Raw genomic sequence first — 16,625 nt, 5'->3', positions numbered from 1 at the left:
ATAAGACTCCATTGAGAGAGAACAACTCTCTACCATGTTTGGGTGATATACAGTGCATTGCAACAGTATTCATACCATCTGAACCACAAATATCAATTTACTTTATTCTAATGTATTTATTTATTGGGATTTTATGACCTCAAAGCAAATCCATAATACAACCCAGCTTTAAATGGGGAACCAGCGGTTCAGTTCATTTGTTCAGTTCAGAGCTGCAAACACCACCACAGCTCAGGGAGTAGCACCTATTGACACTGCATCTGTTGGTCGTGCACGGCACAATTTGGCCCTTTATGGAAGAGTTGCAAGAAGGAAGCCATCGCTGAAAGAAAGAACTCCTGTTTGAAGTTTGTCACAAGCCTCCGACGAGGCGCAGCAGACACGTGGAGGAGATGGTCTGTTCAGATGGGACCAACACGGCCTACTTTTTAGATTTTTATTTGGGAAAAAATACATTTTTTAATTCCTAAAATCCTTATAACACACATTGAAGTTTGTGCCTGTGCAAAGGTTGCCCTCAAAATACTTTTTTTTGCCACATTCTGTCTGTGTTTTTCAGTTTTTTAGGATCTCTGCAACAACCTCACAACACACACACACACACACACACACACACACACGCACGCGCACACACACACACACACACACACACACACACACCAGTTAATGAGTTGACCATCTTTTCTTTGTATTGGATTTCACCCACCGTGGCTTTAGGTGCTGAAACCTCATGATATTAATGGGAACTAAAGTCATTCTCAGGCAATCTCTCAACTCTTAGAAAAAGTTAGAGATCGGCTGACGCTGCAGCAGATGGTTCAAACTTCCTGTCAGAGCAGGAAGAGGAAGTTTAAATTTTAGTCACAGAGGCACATGTTTCCCGCCACATTATACTTGATGAAACCTTCATCCTGGAGAATGATGGCCGTATAAGGAGAGGAATACTCTTTACCACGGCTAATTATCACTGTGTGGTGTACTTATTACAGATATATGGACAAATCCTTCATAGGAGGGAAAAAAAAAGTAAAACATGTTTAACCTCTTTATTGGTCATGTATTTTTGTGCTTGTTATCAGCTGCTGCTTGAGACGATGGGCCTAACAGCATCATGCAACTAAATAATGACCGTCACTGAACCTTTCTTCAAATTTTCAATCATATCGTCAACACTGGTGGGTTGAAATGTTTATGTGACGGAGCCACACAAAGCGCTGCACAACTGTAAAGTGGAAGAAACATTCGAGGCTTTTAAAAAAACGTTCGACAAATCAAATCTGAAAAGTGCGGCACGCATTTGTATTCAGCCTGCCAGGGTCAACTACAGTAGGCCATGTCACGGATCTTCAACGTGATTTGGATCTGGACTTTAACTAGGCCATCCTTAGACACTGATATCCTTTGATCTCTGCCATTCTGTTGTGTGTCTGGCTGCGTCTTTGGGGCTGTTACTGTATCCTGGAAGATGAACCTCCGCACTAGCTTTCAGTTTTTTTCCACCTTTTGCACTCCGTTCTTCCATGATCGCCCTGCATTTAGCTCCCTTTATCATTCTCTGTCTAGATTCCCCGTCTATCATGAAATAAAGCATCCCCAGAGCAAAATACTGCCGACACCATGCCTTTCTGTGGGGCTGGTGTGTTCAAGGGAATGGGCAGCGGTGACTTTACACAACGCATAGCGTTTTGAAAGTCGGCCACTTTCCTTCACAACTATGTAACAACTATTTTGGTCTGACAGACACTGAGGTTTTGTTGTTGTGACATCACTAAATGGGGAAAAAGTTCAAGGGCTGTAAACAGTTTTTGCTGAAGCACAGATGACATTATTCATCCAGGGCAAACATAAATAAATAAATATAACATAAATAAATAACATAAAACTGAGAAAACCACTGGAAGAAATTGGAACGTGCATGACGCAGTTTAAGCTTGAAAAGGTGTACAGCAGCTATCTAATTATTTAAAATGAAAAGGTCACAGTATTGAGTTTCTGACGCCTTACACTTTTATGACGGAAGGAAAACAGTCAATAAAACCACAGGACGATCTAGTTTATGGCATGCGAACTGTTATGGTCAGTGCGAACTGTTGCAGTCAACAGAGAAGGATACGGCGGACGTTTTCTGAAACCACAAATTCAAATCGTGTCAACATTGTGTCACTGTTGCTTCAGCAACGTGAATAAGCTGGAAGCCTTGTGAGAGCTTCTAACCACTGAAACTTCAGCCCCAACCTTGTATTTTCATAAAGCCAAAATGGCACCATTGTCCTGGTGCCTGGGTGTTGCAGACAGAACCCTTTAATGAAGTGTTACGCGTCAGTGTGAGTGCTGAAGTTAGGATTAAATCATATTTTTTTTCCCTTTACGTAGAACATTGTAATACTGTTTTGCAAACACATACTATAATTAAACACATTGGTGTCCGAATGTTAAAAGAAGATGTCTGAATTTTTAGCATGGGTTTTGAACCTACCTGTCATTTTAAACGCTGCATGCAATGTCAGTTTAAAAAGTTGACAGATTTTAAGGTGTTTGCTGAACAATCAGCAGCCCATTGCTCTCTGAGAGCAAAGATGACCATAAAACAGAAGCTGTGAAAAATCTTAAATTACATTAGAACATTAGAACGCTTTTTTGCAGGTGTGTTCTGTTTGTTTTGTGTGGACCTCCAAGCAAATTGCAATTCTTTAACTTGAAGATTTTGCCAATGACTCTTTGCAGACTTTAAATTGCTTTGTCTGATACACTCATGCCGGTCCACAGTATTTGACCTTGTTCTGGAAGGGGGCTACGTTGTGCTTTTTGACCCGAACATCTAAATCTATCGCTCACTATTTGCACGTTTTTTTGCTTCTCAGGAAGTGTTGTCAGTGCATTCCACTATTTGAACATTATGTCTTGTTTTGTGTCTCTGTGTTATGTGTGAATCTGTGTGAATCCTCACACCAACATGTTATTATGGTAACACAACCACAATAAATATTTTCGATTCTTGAATCGTACAACAGAAAAACCTTCCGACAATACCGCTCACTAAATTATTACCAAGGCTACGATTGATTATTAAGTTGGATCTTCTGGAGACTAAAGTCTTGAGGCGGTGCACGATTCAGATGGCAAAATTACAAAAAACTAAACTAAACAAAAAAAAGTGACATTTTCTGAATGTCTCAGCATATAACCTCATAGGTTTCCAAATTGACATTTAAACAGACAAGAACTTTTTTTCCTTCATCTTTAGGGAAAACATGCACAACATTTCGGACAGACATCTGTTCTCCAGCTCTAAAGCACAGTGGTGACTTGATAAGTATTTGGGCTTCTGTTGCAGTCAGTAATAGCAGACAGAGGATTTTATGCTTTCAGAGTCAAGTAAATATAAAATAATATAAATGATTTCCCCACTATGACGGTGATTCAGAACACTCTTTAAAATCCAAGCAAAACCACCCGTGTTGCCTCGGGTTCCTGGTTTAAATCTTTACACCCCGACCTCAACGTAATTATAAATTTTGCAGGTAGAGATCAAAACAGCCTGATAAAAATAAAAATAAAGCATCTGAAGGTTTAAGTAGTTTTGTTTCATATTCAAGGGGCTTTGGGCAGGTTTGTGTGCCTTCCCTTCACTGATTGTGAGACTGACAAGCTTATTCTCGAAGCTGGAGCTCATTCCGACCAATCAGGAGGAGCTCAAAGAGGAGTGGATGCCCTCAGGCAGACGCCAGATCCCTCTCTCTCTCTCTCTCTCTCTCTCTCTCTCTCTCTCTCTCTCTCTCTCTCTCTCTCTCTCGTAGGGTGGTAATAAGGCCTCTTGTTACTCTGTTGTGCTCCTTCTTGCTGTTCCTTAGCCTACCACATGTGTCCTCCTTTCAGGAAGTAGCCCCACGCTTCAGTTCTCAGCCTTCCCTATTGGTTCAGAGGGAAGGCGAACTCACCTCTGGATCCCCGCCGTAGAATCTCCTCACTGCTCCTCTGGTCGCTCCTCCTCGGATCTGCTGCCCCTGCTCTGAATCAGAAAACAGACACCCTGACTTTCCAACCTCTCTGTCGGTATACTCACATCTCCCCCAACAACAGTAAGGCTCCTCTTCATCATCATCACTGCAAATATTAACAAGCGCCACTTCACCTCTGGCCTCTCCTTCTTTGTGCCGCCCTGGTACCCGCTCACGAACCCCGAAGAAACATTCACGTCCTCCATTGTGTCAACAAACCGTTGAAATCGTCACCTGTTGTCCATAGCTATCGCCTGCACAGGGGTCTCCCAAACGTGACACTCAGAAAGTGGATATAATGGTGAACAGTTGTTTATGTACTTTTTAATTTTATATACCACTTTAAAATGAATTTACTTAATCCTTTGCTTTGTTCCTGCTTGAAATTAGGTCACCTCCTTTTGCCTCAGCTATTATTAGCCCTTCAGTTATAAAGTGGAAATTACACTCTGGAGGGCTAAAACCTTTGTAGGTCACTCCACAGATTCATTCTCAGACTAATTATAAATATAGAAATGCCACACAAGCGCTAATGACGGTAGGTAGTATGACAAGGATGACGATTTTTCACCTGTACAGTGAGACAGCCCCCTCACCTTTTGCCTGCCGCACCTGACAACCTGCTTTCATTCACGAAGGAGAAATAAGCTGCTCAATAAGTCACTGAATACTGAAAAAAAATATTTTTGTCTTAAAACAGGGGCTTCTGCAGATGTAACACTGCATGAAACCTTGTCCCACCATAGTTTTGGGGGTGCTTAATGATGCATTTGAACTCTTCTTCTTCTTCTTCCAGGGTTGAATTACCATACATGAGAGCCTTTCAGTGGAATTCAAAAACCGTCAAAAAGCGTTTAACTTTGAATTTATTGTACATTTTGTTTCACGCACACATTCAAAAGCATGTAAGTAGACTCAAATTTATACATGCACCCACGCTAATGTTTGGTGAAATGTCCTTTAGAGAGCTGCGGAGAAACTGAAAACCTTTTACATCCTTCAACATGAGCCTGTCATCAAACTGGACCGATATCTGACCAGTGAGCCAAGGAACTAGTTGACTTTCTTAAATCGGGTGGTTTTATGGCAGAGACTTGGCTTTCAAGCATATCTCAGTAGTTTTCTGTCTGGTTAAGGTCAGGACCATTTCAGAAGCTTCATGTTAATCTGCTTTACCTGTTTGGAAAACAATGTGTGTGTTGATGTGTGTTTAGGATCATATTCCTGTCCCCAGCCGTGTCCACGTTTTGATCATACAGCAGTTAGGTTACTCTGCAGGTGTGACATTTGGAGGTCTCTACCATTCTGCCCATTTAAAGAATGAAATAATGCAACCGGCATCTAAACAGACCCTCAGCATGATGATATTGACATGATGATACTGACCATGAACTTTTCTTCCAGATTGCTTCAGCTACTCCATTTGTGCAGCTACACGTCTCTGTCAACCTGTGAAAAGTCATTAAGGCAAGGCTTACAAAGCTGCACCAGGCAGCTGAATGATGCAGAGGGTCTATTTATTTATTTATTTAGTTATTTAGGATTTTGCACAAAACGAGTGGAATAAGAGGAATGCCTTTAGATTCTTCAAGATCATCTTAACTCAAGTAGTCGAGCCTTGCACACATCAGGGCGTTAACAGTACGATTAGACAACAATTGAGTTATTTTGGGCCACAATGGTGCAGCAGCAAGTTTGGAGTATTTAAGATAGGGCTTTCAAAACTGAGAACCCAGTACCAGTTGTGAAGCACGGTGGTGGTGGCATCATGCTGACAGTTGGTTTCACTCTTGTTTCCTAATATCATTTCAGTTTTTCTGTGACAGAATGAATAAAACTATTTAAAAAAAAGAGGGCTACCACCGACATGGTCAACTTTTCATCCAATCAAAAGCTTGCATGGTGGAAACTTGGACATGACCGGTTGTCTGAACCGGACAATGATCCCAAACAAATGATCCCTGACTTCAGCCGCTCAAAGGTCGGGGATGTCCCATGAAATCAATCAGCTTAAATAAACTCTGCCATTTGAGCGGTCAAACATCAAGATGTATTTATACCAGAAGCTTTGCTGGTGCCTCCAAAATGTTTGTGGCTTCTCAGGCTCTCTAATTAACATCAAACGAAATGCTTTAGAAGGGCTACATGTACATATTTGTGCCAGAGCAGGAATGGTCCATTTGTCAATGTTTGAATTAGAAAAAAATGTACAACAAAATCTATCTTTCTCATTTATTAGCTATTTTTTAAGTTCAACTTGTTCGCTGTTTGACTTTTCAACCCAAAAGTTTAAAACGATAAGACATTCCTGCCTAGGTTCAGTGTATTTCAGCTTTAGACATTTGAATGTCCTGTAAATGAAAGATTGACCTGTGCGCCGACGACAAGAAAGCAGCTCAAACACATCAGCCATTGTCTTGGCTGTTGCAAAGTCAGAACGGATATGGGCCTCCATTTTTGCAGGCGCAAACATTTTTTACATCCGTTTTTTTTTTTTTTTGTCTTTCAAACTAATTATTAACCATCTTTCGCTGAGACTTACATGTAGGGACAAAAGCAGCAGAGCAAAGCCAAGAAGGAAAGAAAAGGTCCAAAAGGAGAAGGATGTGGAGGTGGAACTGTGTGTGTGTGTGTGTGTGTGTGTGTGTGTGTGTGTGTGTGTGTGTGTGTGTGTGTGTGTGTGTGTGTGTGTGTGTGTGTGTGTGTGTGTGTGTGTGTCTGTCAGTGTTTGAGGAACGTTTACATGAGCCACAGCTGCTGCAGTCATTAAAGGCTTCAGCGAGAGCTGGGGATTATGGATCTATCCAAAGCTCGGATGCATTAATACGGTGTGTGTGCAGATGCTTGTTATTGGACCGACGAGTTTGTTTGTGGACTTAGAGGATGATGGTGAAAGAGACTTTCCTCAGAGAGGAGAATGCAATGACGAGGACGCATTATATGCGTGCCAAAATGCAGATAAATAATGGAAGGAGAGTGAGAGCAACACCTGGGCCCCATGCCTGCAGCCATCTACATTCCCAATGCTCCCCCTGCTCAGTTCACCCCCCCCCGGCTGGTTCTCATCACAGGCAGGAGAAAAGGAGGCCAGCACAGACGGAAAGGGACAAAATGACAATTATCTTCCTCTTGTCAAAGCAATGAAAGTATTTAGCAGATAAAAAAATACCCTTTTAGATCTGAATCCAGCATATATGCACCACGACATGCAATCTGGGGCCCATGATTTCTATTCTGGAACAGCTACAGTGAACTTATGGGGTCACGTTCAGTTACCGAGGCCAACGTGTCGATGGAGAGGAGAGGAGGGCAAACCTTTAAGGCTTCAGTCGACTCCGTGAGAGCAAAGAATGGAGGGAACGGAGCAGGGAGGACGGGAGGTAGTCAACATCTGGGATAGATTACAGAGCCTGCAACAGCCTTGTTGAAAGGAGAGAGTAGAGGGGGAGATAAAGGAAAACGCAGTGCAGTGTAAAGGGCTGTGTGTGTGTGTGTGTGTGTGTGTGTGTGTGTGTGTGTGTGTGTGTGGATTGAAAGGCAGACCCTTTGAACTCAAAGCCCTGATAGAAAGCGTATGAATAGCCATAATCAGCCTCAATCACTTAATGACACTGACACGGCAGACTGCTCTGAGGTTTTTTAGCCCGCCGAGCCGCTCACAAGATAACGCTCAGGATCGCAAACACCCCCTAGAGCAGAGGGAGATATGCATGTGCACACAAAGGGATAAAAGCGCTCCCGAAAGCTCCCATATGGACATGATCTCAGGATTAGCGTCGTTCAGCCTAACTCGGTGTGGTACGAGTCGCAAACAAGAGCCTAGAAAAATGTGGCCTCGGTGAGTCATTAAAGCGAGCAGTCGTCAGCGGGTAATTTAGGTGGAGACATCTGAGCAGCAGCTGTCTGAGTCTCCCTGCTGTGGATTGCTGGGGGTGCAACGTCGCCCTCTGCAGACACGTGAAGGGATCGCAACCTGAAGATTTAGTTCAGCTCTTATGAGGTAAGACCAAGTTTCGCGCCAGGCAATTACCCCCTTGACCTTCAGATTGTTGCTGAAAACCAACTTGGCCGTTACTACACTCACCCTACACTTTGCACCTTAATTTACGATCACGAAACAAGCCATCGAGTATAAAAGGTACATGTCAATAATTCGGAATACCATCAATACTTTTTTCAATACCCGCTTGTCCTTGCACGTTCACAGAGGCTATAGTGCCCATCTCCAGCGCTCATTGGACGAGAGGCGAGGTACACCCTGGTCAGGTCGCCAGTCCATCACAGGGCAACGCAGAGACACGCTGGTCAAACAAACACTACACATGTATTCATACCTAAGGGCAAGGCATAGAGACCAGTTAACCTACGAGTCATGTTTTGTTTTTTAACTTTAGGATGAAGCCAGAGCAACTGGAGGGGTAGCCATCACGTGGAGAACATCCAAACTCAATGCAGAACGGTGCTATGTTGGTGAACTCTGGAAATACTCTCCTTGCAGAAAGAAGAAAAATATTGGCCAAATGAAAAGTATGTCCAGGTAGCTTACAGCACATGGCCCAAATGCTTCGGAGCAGGCCCGTATTAAGACAATGTGGTGCCCCTGGGCACTATACCTCAAAGCCCCCCCCCCCCCCTTACCCGTGCTGTCCTTCGGTCAAAAACATCAGACGTAATCAAGGGGATTTCTGTAATGTAATTTACTTTTTACTGACTTACACAACTACATGTAGGCATATGAGCAGTGAGCAATAATATCTCAATTTAAAATGTTGAAATCAAAAAAATCTTGATTTATTTATCATTTATTATTATCGTGACATCAGTGTTCACAAAACGAATAATGCATGGTCTTTCAACAATTTCAAGTAAATAATATAACAATTTATGAAAGATATATTTTTAAAGCATGTGTCATGTGGTGCCCCCCCAGACGCAGGCCATAATCAAATGGTCATTAAAATCACGGTAGTGGTACTGTTGGCCGTGTGGGCAGGTATCAGGTCCTGCAGGAAAATGGAATTAAGTCTTCCAGCAGAAGGAAACTAGGGTCTAAACTTCCCTGCTAGACGTCTCTGCTGACTTTGGCACTGATTGAACGCGGTGGGCCATCACTAGCAGCTCCCATGAATCCCCTGACCTTGGATCATGCACCTCTCCGCTCTTTGTCCAGACTCTGAGACCTTGATTTTCAAATGAAATGGGCCGTTCACTTTAACCTGAAGAATACTTTGGCCCATGAACAACCTTCCAGTCCTTCGTCTCCTTTGAGTGGGTAAGACGCCGTTGCTGCTTCAGCTACCTAACACAAGGAATTTGACAGTAGCCGTCCATGTCCTCAACGCGTCTGCGTGAGATGGCTCTTGAATCTCTGACTCCGGCCACAGTCCACATCTTGTCGCTATGGACGTGTGGAGAGAAGAAACTGCCCCCATGATGTACATTGCCATTGTGGTATGGGACTGCATTACATGTCACAAGATGAGAAAAATGCACGCACTAGCTATTTTAAAGCTGCAAATGCTCATTAAAAGACATTAAGCTATTCCTATCTGTGACTTTAGGGGGCATAGAGAAGGAAAGCTCATTCCCAAGATACAAAATCCTGACTACAGACTCTGAGAAACTTGCAAATTATACAATATCGGGTACCATCACGGACCTTTATCAGGCAGACCCATTCATGAGAAATGCAGAAATGAAAATCAGTTTTAGAAATCGCTGCGGCTCATTTGGGGCGGAAAGTATGCCAATCGGCTCCAGAATCAAGGATTACGTTTCCCTCCAGAACCTAGAGAGTCCCACGCTCCGGGTGTTCTGTTTCTCTTTATCGCCTCCTCAAATAAAACCGGTTACCACACCGAGGGCACGTAAAAGGGCAGCTTCCCGAGAGCCCTGCCAGGACGGCAGTTTCCGACCCGAGTACAAGCCTCTCGGTGTGCAGTAACCAAAGCCAACCTACAGATGACACTGCAATACGCCGTCTGCGGCAGGATCTGTTATGTCTCTCCGGGTTGGCGAGTGCCAGAGACGGTCAGCGACGCCAATAGCCGCAGGTTTCATGTTGAATTTGCGCTTCTTCTTTGACTCATGTCTTTGACGTGATCTGGAGTTAATCTTTGCAGCTTTGCGAGTGTCTCTGTTGCAAGCCAGGTCAGGTCAGGGTGTGTCCCTCATGGCTGTAAGTGCACACTCCTTAAAGGAGTGCACAGGCATCCACCTTCCTTTAACAATAAAAATACCTGCGGTACAATTCCGGACAACAATGACTTTTTCGTGTCCCTTCCCCTCTGAACTAATGGAAGCAGCCGACACTCTCGCCGTCTGTCCAGTTTTGACACCAGAGGCCCGAAATTCCTTGCACATGCCAGGCACCGCTTGGATTTTGTCAGGCTCTAAAGTTTCCCAACAGGGCAGGCTCTCTTCTCCGAAAGACGGAATCTCCTCGACTCCTCCCTGTTCCCCCCGCCGTCTACTTTTCCCATGTTTTTACTTACGCTCTGTTGCCATAGAAATAGGCCCGGACAGGAAGTCAAGCCTTCATACCCATGCAAAGGAGGGTCAATTTGTTTTGTTGGGTAAACAAATCCGAGCCATGAAGGTGGTTCATCGAGCCACAAGGATACCAGAGGAGGAGAGGTTTTTTGGAGAGAGAGAGAAAAAAAAGCCGGATTAGGAAAGAGGCGCATACTTCATATACTTCCTCGTTCAATCGTAGTTCTTTCCGTTAGCTAGTCATCGTTTAGGTATACACTCAGCAGTTGTGTGTAAGGCAAACTTTTGCAATCGTGGCTCTTAGGAAAATCACCAAGAAGTCAACGGATGTGTGCTGTCAGGCTATCAAGGGGAACAGATCAGGAATAAATGCTCCATCGGGTATATCTCTACTTAGTGTAGCTCACACAATAATCGCTGTGCAGGTCTATATAGGTGTAGATACACATCATTTTTTCACACTAAATCTGTGAGAAAATTTTGCCACAAGGCAGAGCTTCGGGAATGCTTGACTGTGTCAGCTTTAAAGCTATGGCTGTTGTGTAAACTGAAACCACTGCTGGGAACACCCTCCGTTTTCACTGATGTCCAACCAAAACTTACGGCAAGTCAATTTGGTTGTTAATAGAAGATTTTGATATCCAGAAGGCTTTCTTCCTTTAACGCAATTATGGGACTCTAATTGATAAATGACTTTACAATTCTCATTCCTCCATATTTAAAATAAACACTGAGAAAAAAAAGCTTGAAGATTTCAGTAACTCAGTTTAAATTTCCGATTTCTACAATAATATTAATAATGTCTTCGTGATCCTTTTAGACCAGGGGTCACCAACCTTTTTGAAACTGAGAGCTATTTCAGAGATGTTGTGTCATACGGAGGGCTACGAGTACTCACCTTAGAACTACAAGAGTCTGGGTTCAAATTAACATTATGTAAAATAAACACATTTTTCATGCATTGTTATATAGATATTGTCATTTTTAAATCTCCATAAATGCAAGTGTGAATAAATCAGTAGAGAAACGGAATAAAATAAAGTTTTAGATGCAGTTCACTGGTGGATTTCTTTTTATTTTTTTTATTTTTATTTTTTTCACGAACAGGCTCGTGGGCCCCACATGTAGTCCTCAGGGGCTACTTGGTGCCATGTTGGTGACCCCTGTTTTAGACCAATACAGTATAGACCAACCCGAAGAAGGGCAAAATTGATTGGAAAGAAAAATCATGCTTCTTAAATTTTTTTCCCACGTAAAAATCAGACAAATACAGCACACTTGTAGTCAACCCTTCCATTATGTCTGATACCTCTAAATAAAATCCAAAGCATTAAACCTGCTTGTGTTTCATTTAAAGTCAGCTCGGGTGGGGGAGATTTGTTAACAGGACAACTACAGTTATGAGCTTTACAAATCTGGATTTCTGGAGAAAAAAGAGAGGAAAGCCATTGTTGAATGAAAACATTCCATTTGTGTTGCCCTGCAAGTCATTTAGAGAAGACTGCAAAGATATGAGGAGACCAAAACTGAACTTTTAACTTCAGACTGGGTCGGAGGTTTACCTTGTAGCAAGACAATTTTCCTAAACATGTAGCCTAGGTCAAAAGCATATTTATTCATTAGAATGGCCTGGTCAAAGTCCAGACCAACATTCAGCTGAGCATTGAGATACACAAAAACTATTAGTTGTGCATTCTACAAATCTGTCATCAAAAGAGTAGTCATCATTGAAAGGAAGGGGACACAGGAAAAATGTATTTGAAGAAAATATAAGTTGATTACTTACTGAGAAGGTAATTATTTGTCCATCGAAATTATTCTATTAAAGGCATAAACATTTTTTTTATCCTGGATGAGGAGAAATAATCCCTAATTTGTACAGGAAGAATATTTTTTATGATAAAAAGAAAGGCTTTCTGGGAGTGTAGGATGTTTTAAATCAGAAAACATGAATTCAGATAAATCCAGCCTATCCAAATCCTTTACACGTTCACTGCATGTTTGGGGATCATAAATTACTGTTTTCTGTATACATTCTTGTGACCTTGAGATATTAGTTTGTCTGGTTTGAAAAATGGGATTTAGACATATTCTGTATTCAAATACTGATTCATTTTCACTCAAAGCAAATCCTGGGACTAACACGTTCTGAAGCGATGGAAGGGAGTTTGAATAAATGCTAAAACGGCCTGCCGTATCCACTTTCACCTTGATGGATTTTCTGTGCCTCAAATTTTCTCCAACGTCACAGTTCTGTCTGGTCAGTTCAAAGGAACTCGCCCGCCCTTTTTTCCCCTCCTTTGCCCCGCCCCCGCCTCCCTCATCCTGGATTTTAATTGGACGAGAACCCCGTCATTCTAACCTGGTACCCCCTCCCCTCCCTCCTACAACCGGACTCCTCCTCATTAACGCCGTGGTTCGACTCGGGGCTGCGGAACGAGGAGCCGTTGAGTCCAAAACCCGGTGCCGTACCGCCCGTTGAGGAGGCACGCGATGCTGTAGCTCGCAACCGTAAGTTTTTTTTCTGCTCCCTGAAACTCGTGTGAGAGTAGCTGTTTGTCTTGAGCAGCTTTTTTTTTTTTTTTTTTTTGTGCCAGCTTCCGTTTGAATGAAGCGGCAGACTTGGCAGCGCTGACAGAGCGCCATCTGTCTCCCGTGCAACATCGCTTTCGATGGAATTATTAATAGAGCCCTCCGGAGGCGCGGTAACCCAGCCCCGCCACGGTGTAACAGACTCTGTTTGTGCGTTGCACATCCGACACCTGAGCCTAATGGGGCTGTGCGAGGGTTCGACTCCCGGAGGGAATATATTAAGACGCTTTTGCTAACAAGTTTGCTTTTTTGCTGTGCTGTCTGCTGCTGTTGAGCAACAGACGCCGGGAGGGTGGGGGGCACCTGTGGTTTCCTCCCTGTGGAGTTCGGGCCCACCAGTTAATGAATATTTCATTCAACCCCAAAATCCACCTCGGCCGCCTCTCTGACATCGTCGTCGCGATGATTGAAAGCAGCAGCCACGTATTTCCCAGCGTGTTTAACACTTTAGGTCGCCGTTATGAGCGTTTAAGAGACTTGTAAAAATGTGTTTTTTTTATTATTGTTTTTTTTTCAGCCGTGTGTGCGTTTTTCTATGTGACGTTTGTGTTCCGCCGTAATTCTGATTGCCTCCTGGTCCACTTTTCCCGGTAAATAACGGTGTATTATATTGTTATGGTGCGTTTAAACCGGTAATTAACCGGTTTTGAGGACAATCTATCATCTTTGACCCGCAGACCTTTTTTTTTTTTAATATATATCATTTTCTACATTAATAGCAGTTAAAATATTTTTCTTAATCCAGCCTTCCTGCCGGTGAGCAATCGTTAATTATTCGCGGGGGTGATGTCACACGGTGTGCGCAGCTGGGAGGAGTCACTGTAAAACCAGGGTTGGCTGCTATTGCAGACAGACAAAAAACGTGTTTAACTCGCGTTCCTGGAGACTGTACACCCTCAGCTGAGCTCTGTGATGCTCAAAGGTTCGGCAGAGTTTCCAGAGTCAACGTTTTGCTAATGGATGGCCGATGTGCTGAACACAGTTTCCTTTATGAGTAGCTTCTGACACCTCCTGTGCTTCCCCTGCTTCATTTACAGTCACATCCCCGATGCTGAGAACCCAACCACCACCTCTCACGCCGCGCGTTGTCATCAGCCCATTATGCCTGCTGTTTAAATCGTTTATTTTGGAAAGGTAAAAATGGAAAAGCTGTAACTGCGCACGGACGGATGCCAGCATCGTGTTCTCGGAGAAGGAGAAAACGCTTGTCTTCTGAGAGAAAGGCAGCAGTCTTATTTCAGCCAGCTGGACTGGCAGTGTGCAGCGGCCGGTTCCTGCTCCTCGTTGCTCAGTGCTCCGCTCGCCGGTCGCTGCTGCGCTTTCCTTAGACCTCTCACTAAAAGCATCTACAAGGAGCGCAACGGTGGTTTTCTTTTTCCGATCGGCGACCCTTTTTTCCTTTGGACGTCTCAAAGGGGAGGCACGGTAGCGTCCGTTGTAGGGAAACACCGCACGTGTTTCAGAGAGACGATCTGAACTCTTAGCGGGGGTCTACCTACGTTGTGGCCGCAGTGAGTAATCTGGTTGATCATTGAAGCACCGCAGGGCTCCGTGTGACTCAGCAGAACTTTATATTTATAGAGCGAGTCCGACCCAGAGGGCTTTAAACAGAAAGGGGGAAAAAAATTTAATTTGTAATGCACAAGCCATCCGCTTGAAGGAAGGCGGCGTCTGTAAACGCAGCCAAAGGCATCCGGCTCCAGGTGCAGTACCAGGCCAGTTCCTCCTCCTACGGCTCTTTTAAGACAGGCGGTCCGCCGGTCCGCGCCCACTTCAGCCTTCTGGGGGGCATCTGCGTCCGTTTCGCCCGTCTCCTTTCGCACGACACCCACGGCGAAAGCTGGGAAACGCTGACAGAAGCTTGTCCAAAGGTCGGAGGAGGCAGTCCACCACCTTCACCTCCTGCCAGCCGGTCGGAGCTGGGACTCAGAAATCATTTTTGTCTACTGGTGCATAACCCCCCCTCCCTCCCTCCCACAACTTCCCCAATTAGATGTTTGTGAAAATGTTTTTCGCAAACATCAAGCTGAATATATAACGCTGCTTTTGTTTTGTCGTCTCCATAGCAACTTGGGTCTGAGCAGCAGCCACAAAGTACGTCTCGTCTCAGCAGGAAGGGGGACCGAACGCCGTCTCTAGGGACGCGCTCGTGACGGGCGAACGCTGGTCGGGACCGGGGAGGCCTCGGCGCGCGCCGGGCTCGGTCTCTGTTTCGCGACCGCGCGTCTTTTCGGTCACCGCGGCGGTCTTACGACGCTCACGCCAGACAAAGGCTCTATTTTCAGACAGAGATCCTTTTTTAAAATAGCTTCAAACCAGTCACGCTTCCGCCCCGTCAAACCTGGGGTCAGACGGGCGCTGCCGCCGTCAGCCGTTTCAAAGCCAGGCGCTGCCTTTAAAACAAAAAAAACAAAAAAAAGAAACAAAGCTGGATCTATAAATAGATGTTGCCCGATGTTAGTCTATTAAAAGCATCTTATGCTGCTCTCTGATGATCAGAGGATCATCCTCACAGCTTTAACCCGATGCTTCTGTAATCTGGGAGAAGTGCTTTTCTTGTAAAGCGTGCCGGTGGCGAGGCGGAGGACGTTTACCGTCACCTACACCGTCGGGCTGATGGCCGTCCAGCTTCAGGAAGGTGTGGGAGAAAGTTGCTGCTCAGTAAGCAGCAGAGTGCCTTTTTTTTTTTTGTTGTTTTTTTGACTTGCGACAGGACTGGAGACTCCAGCCTGACTATCCGTCAGGCGTCAGGAACAATAAGGATGATCTTTGCTGCACCGAGAGCGCTGTTTTTTTTTTTTTTTCTTTCTTTCTAAAAATAGGCAGGATGTGTGTCGTCTGGTGTCACCCTGAACCCAGAAAGTGACACACACACACACACACACACACTCGCTCAGACAGGATTTCTACAGTATTCCTGGACGGAGAGCACAATGAACACAACCCTTGCGCAAGTGGATGGTTTTGTAATCGTGCACAGAAGGAAAATGTCATCCCCTCTTCATCTCTGGTACACTGTGTCCTTAACAATAACAAAGTCAGGTGGAAAGCCTCATTTGGACCAGAAAAGGCGTTAGCGGGGGAAACGTCTGACATTTTAGGGCTTTCTAGTTCTTTTCTCTTTGATTTAAGCGTCAGCAGCAAACGCCCTCCCCCCCCCTCTTTTTGTTTAGTTGTTCAATATCATCCATCAGACAGAAGAGTTAACAAATTCACCTTTGGTTCCAGCTTCAAACTGGGATGTATGTAATTGGGATTTTAACGTGTGACAGACCAACACAAAGTAGGGCAGAATCCTGGCTTTCATTGTTCTCTATAAATACAAATCTGGGTTACATTTGTATTCAGACACCTCTTTATAAAAAAAAAACTCTGATACAACAAAATTAGCTCCACTTCAGCCGGGCAGGAGTAAAAAAATACAGTTTGTAAAAGACTCTAAGGTTCCCTAGAGAAGTTCGGCACCAGTTTCAGATTCAAAAAACGTTGAAAACTCCGTATATTTCTTTCTTTAACCTCACAGTCATGCACCAGGTTGTCACA

General features: G+C 44.1%; 1 protein-coding gene across 2 annotated transcripts in view; it reads left to right on the top strand.

The window, feature by feature from the left end:
- The first annotated feature begins 12,884 nt into the window (after nucleotides 1–12,884).
- The window catches only part of LOC105934292 (oxysterol-binding protein-related protein 3), a 29,517-nt gene continuing 25,776 nt past the window's right edge, over nucleotides 12,885–16,625 (top strand). For both annotated transcript variants that reach the window (XM_036144991.1, XM_036144990.1), the window contains exon 1: nucleotides 12,885–13,001. The gene's annotated coding sequence lies outside the window, so the exon portion shown is untranslated. The remainder of the gene's footprint in view (nucleotides 13,002–16,625) is intronic.

The sequence above is a fragment of the Fundulus heteroclitus genome, chromosome 13, assembly GCF_011125445.2.
Source record: "Fundulus heteroclitus isolate FHET01 chromosome 13, MU-UCD_Fhet_4.1, whole genome shotgun sequence".
In the NCBI taxonomy this organism is placed as follows: Eukaryota; Metazoa; Chordata; class Actinopteri; order Cyprinodontiformes; family Fundulidae; genus Fundulus; species Fundulus heteroclitus.
The sequence above is the reverse complement of the archived record's forward strand: the minus strand, read 5'-3'. Positions and strand labels throughout refer to the sequence as shown.